The 6,498-nt window shown below is 48.4% G+C and overlaps 1 pseudogene; it reads left to right on the top strand.

Moving 5' to 3' along the window:
* Window positions 1-559: 559 nt before the first annotated feature.
* Window positions 560-3,707, top strand: LOC136499279 (protein trichome birefringence-like 14; annotated as a pseudogene).
* The last annotated feature ends 2,791 nt before the right edge of the window (window positions 3,708-6,498 follow it).

The raw sequence follows: 6,498 nt of genomic DNA on the forward strand, positions 1-6,498 counted from the left end.
TTTTAGAAAAACACATGATACAAAAAAAATCCTACAATTCAAAGGGCCCTTTAGAGTTGCTAGTACCAGTAATCCCCGTTAGGACTAAACCCAACAAATATTTCAAAAATTGTTGGTAGGCTTATAGAAAAATCCCGCAATTCAAAGAGGCCATTGGTCGTACCAATAATCCCCGTAAGGACTAAATCCAATAAATATAATTGAAAGGTGGAATCAAATAGTCCAAAGAGCAAAAGGTGTTCATAAACATAACACACAACACATTTATGTAGAAAGCACACAAAGAGTACAGCAAAAGCAAACGTATAAAGCACAGAATAATTGGTCCTAGATGGGGAGCGACGGACCCTTCTCGCGTCTCGGCGGCACGATGGACCGTAGGCTGGAACGCCTCGTTTTTCTTTTTTATATAAAAAAAAGTTTGGAGAGAAGAGAAGCGAAAGCGAGCCGTTGCACAGCACGGCAACTCCACACCGGGACCGGGACAACGTGGATCCACGGCACCGTTCTCTCCTCGCAAAGAAAAACTTTCTTTCTCTCTGTGATAAAAGTAATGGGAATTTGGTTTTACTCCTAGCAGCAGATCAAAGAGAGAACACCGGCAAGCCCTAACCTCTCACCTGCAATTGAATCGCTGTTACTGTTTCAGTCCGTACCCCGGGCCGCCTCTCCCGTCGGACGGCAGGTCGGCAGTGGCCCCTGGCCCGTCGCCCTTCCCCCATTCATTGCGTACGTCCCCGACCACGAGCGGCCGCTGGAGGAGGCCGGAGGCGGACGCGGAAAGGAGCCACTCGAATACTCGATCTAGCGGGGAGGCAACCCCAGTCTGAGGTACGGCAGGCAGCACGGAGCGTCTCCTCAGATTCCCCGTCGTTTTTTATTGGTGGGCTGATGGTTCTTTTTCCTCCTCCTTTTCTCGGTCCGGCAGCCGAGCGTTTGCGGTGGAGTCTCGGTTGGGCACAGCCAGACGCGGCCCGGTGAGTCCCTCTCTTGCTCTTAGCGGAGGAAATTATCTGCTGCATTATTGGTTATCTCGCTCGCATTTTCCAGGGATTGGAATCGAAGGGAAATGATAATTTCCCATCCGCGTGTAATTTTTCAAGGGTCGGTGACGGTAAATCTAGCTTACGGGGTAGAGGCTGCGGTCCAATCCTCGCGTTTTCCCCTCCCTTTCCCGTTGGATTTGGTTCGGGACGCGACTCCGTTTAGCCGCAGATTATTATATGAGCTCGGTTGTGATTGTCGACGAACAGTTTTATTTAGGATTCAAACGCGGCCTATTGTGATCAGACCTTGGTCTTTGTTTTCATTTGTTTGCCGTGTTTACTCCTAAGTGCTGGATCAAATCAGATGGATTTTTAGGGGGTGGGCCATGGGCGAGTTTGTTAGATTTGCGTTGCTGTTAAGAAGATGGAACCGATTGCTTACCTAGTTGTTGATTTTCTGCGGTGGTGCTGCAACTGTTACCTGTTAGAGATTTTGTGCTCCTACTGATATACTGTACCTCTAAGTTCACCTTTTCTGAAACAGGTTTACAACATTTTTCCTGTTTTTTTGTATGGATGGTTCGTAAGCACTCATCAACTTTAAAGTGAAGAACATTTCCAGAACACCAATAGAAAGGATGAGGCTTGGAAGTATAAATGGTTTGCGGTTCAAGCAGCTTAAACTTGTCATTCTTGCATTTTTCATGTTGTTTCTTCTTTGGAAATGGGAGAAGGGCACATACTATGATTCCGAAATCCTCCAACCAGATCCATTGGTTTTGACTCATCCAGGTCATCTTAAGCACACAGACTCATTACCACTCTTAAGTTTCTTCTTATCACATCTACCTCCATTCTCATTTTCTTTCAAACTTTTGCAGCTAACTCGAAGTTTGTAGATCAGCATACATCCTCAGAAGAAAACTTTCCAAGTGCAGATCCATTGCCTCAGTCAGTAGGTAAAGTAGAAAAGGCAAGTTAGTGGTGCACCACCACCGTTGTCTACGATAGGCTATTCTGTTGATGTTGCAGATGGAAATGAAGTGCCACCTCCTGAGAAGAAAGGTATACTGATCTTGTGTGACTACCAGAGAGACCATGGATTTATTTCTATGTGAGCGTACAAATGTGATTGTTTTCTCTGTTGGCATATTCCTCATATTGTCTTTGTATGTTAAACGAGAAGATTATTCCCTGTTCAGTTTACTTGTGCTTTAGCTAGCGTGCAGGTTATCTGGCTTTAATTTCTATCTGATGTTTGCTTCATCTATCCTACAGAATGTAACTACAGGAATGGAAAGTGGGTTTCTGACAATCGTAGACCACTATACTCAGGGTTTGGTTGTAAACAGTGGCTTTCAGAGAGTTGGTCCTGCAGATTAACCCAGCGAACAGATTTTGCATATGAAAAATTTAGATGGCAGCCTGAAGCTTGTGAAATGCCAGAGTTTGAGGCTTCTCAGTTCTTGAGAAGGTACATGACCATAGCCAATATCTGATGAATTTTGAGATGGTTTGTGCTGCACTGTTTGGCCTACATCTTTGAGTCAATATGGAAATACTAATTTGGATATATTTCAGAATGCAGGATAAAACCGTTGCTTATGTGGGTGATTCTTTAGGGAGGCAGATGTTTCAATCAATGATGTGTATGGTCACTGGTGGAAAAGCAGCGGCCAGATGTGGAAGATGTTGGTGCACAGTATGGCTTTGTGCTAGCACCAGGTGCAAAAAGGCCAGATGGCTGGGCCTATCGGTTCCCGAGCACCAACACGACAATTTTATACCATTGGTCGTCAACACTGTGTGATTTGGAGCCTCTGAATCCATCAGATAGGAGCAACCAGTTATGCCATGCACCTTGACCGACCACCTGCTTTTCTGAAGAACAACCTTCACAGATTCCATGTTCTGGTTCTTAACACTGGTCACCACTTGGAACCGAGGGAAGCTAAGGGCGAACAAGTGGGAGATGTATCTTGGTGGAGCACCAAACAACAACAGGAACATTGCTGTCATCTGGAAGGCCAAAAATTTCACCATCCACAGTATCGTCAAGTGGATGGATGCCCAGCTCCCTCACCACCCCCAGCTGAAGGTGTTCTACAGGTCAATATCGCCTCGGCACTTCTTTAATGGGGATTGGAACACCGGAGGCAGCTGTGACAACACAAACCCTTTGGCCAAGGGAAGTGGCATTCACCTCAACCATTCCGAGGATGGTGACGCCGAGGGTGCGGTGAGGGGAACCAGGATCAAGCTTCTGGATGTCACTGCCCTGTCACGTTTGAGGGATGAAGGGCATATATCACGGTATAGTATCAAGGCCACGCCGGGCGTTCAAGATTGCCTGCACTGGTGCCTTCCTGGCGTACCCGATACATGGAATGAGATCCTTGCAGCACAGCTATAGCCTGTAGTTGAATGTGCCAAGAGCTACATCAAACAAGTTAGGGTAAAAGCTCTTATATACAGTAATTACCACGGAGTACTACTTTGTTAGGCTTTACTGCCGAGGTTTTATGCTGTTGATAGGAAACACTGAGCAGCAGTTTTCGGGAGCGGGCTTTGTTGTAGAAAATACAGTCTTTTTTTTCTTCCAAAAGTGTAAGTAACTGTTGTATTTGCTTACTGTTACCTTTGTATGCCAATTGTTAATTGGAAAACTGGATTGATAGTTTGGAAGGTATTGCCTGAGGTGGGCAACGCTTTTGGCAGGCATCCAGTCCTTTGAGAACTCAGTTATACCAAACACAAACAGAGCATTATGCATTGCTGATCCATGTGATGTGGTTGTTGATACGTTGATTGTTGCTAGGTTCGCCCTCTCATTCCTTGTATCAGTATCACCATTATTTATGGTACAAGTGGGGGTCATCTGATAAGTTCTGAATGCCATAGTAATTACTACTGAACAATATGGTACTGAGATTTACACCTCATGACAAACTGTTGTTCCGAGAGCTGAGATGCTGAGACCTCGAGTAAACAAGGAGAGGCGCACCTGATATTCCTCCTATGGAATTTGTATTCAAAATCAGTCCCAACGACACTTCCACGTGCAAAGTACGGACCTGCCAGTGGCCTGTAGCAAGTTTGCTGGCCACTGATCGGTCGTGCCCTGCTCTAGTATAATACTACTGCCGTCACGTTGAGATCTATGCACCGATCACGTGAGTTGCTCCAGGCCCAGGCGCTTATCCGCTACGCTATGAGGCGATGGCAACTGCCAGATAAACAACCCAGCACCTCCACTCCACACTTCCACGGTCCACACGACCACACGTCGAGGGCTTCCGAGTTCCGAGTCCGGCGATAACGTCATAGCGATGCCGCTTTGCGTGCCGAAATCTCTACCGCGAGTTCAAATACATGATGACGCAACGCAAGCGAAGCCTTGAGAAGAAGCTGCAGCAACGAGAAGGCTCGAGTCGACGGTGATCGGGCGCCCAGTCATGCACGGAGGGCGAGTGGTGGGCTTGCGTTTTTCCTTGGGATGATGTCTGGGTCGTAGGCTCGTAGCCAGAAGTGGATATATGTTTTTTTTTGCATCAGCATTCCAGATCAAAATCTTCATATCCAAACAGCTAAAAACTATTTAGCAATTTAGCAAAAGACCATAAAAATTGCCCCCACAATTTTGGTATATAAATACTATCACCATTTTAAATTATATAAGATGTTTTGATTTTTTTTAGATATGTGACTTTTGCTATTTACGTAGATATACACTATGTGACCTATGTCTATATACATAGTAAAGGTAATGAAGGGGTCAAGATATAAGATGATTGACAACCTTTTGTATGGTGTGTCGCCACTCACAGAAGCGGTACCAGTTTAAGAAGCGAGTAAACCAAATCATAAACTCTATGTCTATTTATTTATACTAGGTTAACTGAGAGGCCAACAAGGTTTTTAGGCCATTGAATCCAGGGACAATTGTCTGTTGGACATTTAAAGTGATGGTCCTTTGCTGGCGGACATCTATTTTGGAGCATTTTGCCATAAGACACTCTGGTTCGGTGAAATTAGGCTACAGGACACCGCGGACCAGTTGCAGCCGGTTGAGGAGAGAGAACAACGGTGAAATGACATTCTTGCCCCTGCCGCTTTCTTCTTCCTCTCTCCCTTTCTCTTTTTTCCGTTTCCTGTCCCCGCAGCCTAGCCGGCGCCTCGGCAGCCGATGAGCCGCCCGCTGAGCACAACTACTCTAGCTCTGCGTCCGCCGTAGGGCCTTCGACGCGCGCACCACCATCGGGAGGCCTCCATCGATGCCCCCGCACCCTCCAACGCCGTGACTGCCGAGGGCCTCGCCGAGAGCCTACGCATGAAGAGGACTCCGGGGCGTTCCTAGGCTTCGTGGAGGCCCGCGGCAAGCAGGTGGACGCGCTGTGGGCCGAGATGCCGCCGGCGCTCAAGCTCTGCATGGATCCGGCCGAGATGCGCTAAAGCCACTAAAGCGAAGCTAGCGTCTTCAACTTGTGGTACCGGCGTGCACCCTGCGGAATGACGGGGCGAGGCCAGCACGGCCACTCGCGTGGGGCGGCGCGACCAGCGCGAGCCGTGGGCGTTGGGGACGACGGGCCAGGGCCAGCATGGGGCGGCGCTTCAAGCACAGCCGCTGGCTTGGGCGGCGCTGCAGGGCCAGCACGTGCGGCACGATGGGGCCGGTGTGGGGCGGAGCGGCGTGCCCAGCGCATCTGCTCGACGACGAGAAGTGGAAGAAGGAGGCCAGCCCGAGCGAGGCACCGCAGCGCCGTGACCCCTCCAGAACGAGGCCATCCAGACCTTGCTCGTCGTCTATGACCTCGTCATCAGCGGCGCCTCCGTGGTCGAGGCCGTCGCCTTGCTCCGCACGCGTTCCGTCTGGCTCGGCACGTTCGCAAACGAGGCGACACTCCTCGCGCCACTCACGTGCCACCCCTCGCTGCCATCAGCACCTGATGACACTGCACACGCCACCCCTCGCCGCCATCGACACTGCCGCCGCGCCGTGCGAAGAAGATGCCCTCCGCCATGACAGGAAACAGAAAAAAGAGAAAGGGATAGAGGAAGAAGAAAGCGGCAGGGGCAAGAATGTCATTTCACTACTGTTCTCTCTTCTCAACCGGCTGTAACCGGTCCATGGTGTCCTATAGCCTAATTTTATCGAACCAGAGTGTCTTCTGGCAAAATGCTCTAAAGTGAGTGTCAGCCAGCAAAGGACCATCACTTTGGATATCCAATAGACAATTGTCCCTTGAATCTATCATCTTCTCTGACATAGCCTTCCTGATAGAAAATGGCGACTCCTTCATAAAAACAAAGTTATTCAAGTTCTTTTTTTACCAAAGAAGTTATGCTCTAATCGCCCGACAAGTCATCTACTAAAAAGGACCCTCCTCGTTGTGCACCCTCCTTGAATTATTCGGTCATGCAATACTTTTTTAATACAAAGAATAAAATGCATTTCGACCCATCGTAGTTTTTAATCATTTCGTGGCACCGGGTGTCGGTATTTTTGGACCAC

This window comes from Miscanthus floridulus, chromosome 13, assembly GCF_019320115.1.
Source record: "Miscanthus floridulus cultivar M001 chromosome 13, ASM1932011v1, whole genome shotgun sequence".
Lineage (NCBI taxonomy): Eukaryota > Viridiplantae > Streptophyta > Magnoliopsida > Poales > Poaceae > Miscanthus > Miscanthus floridulus.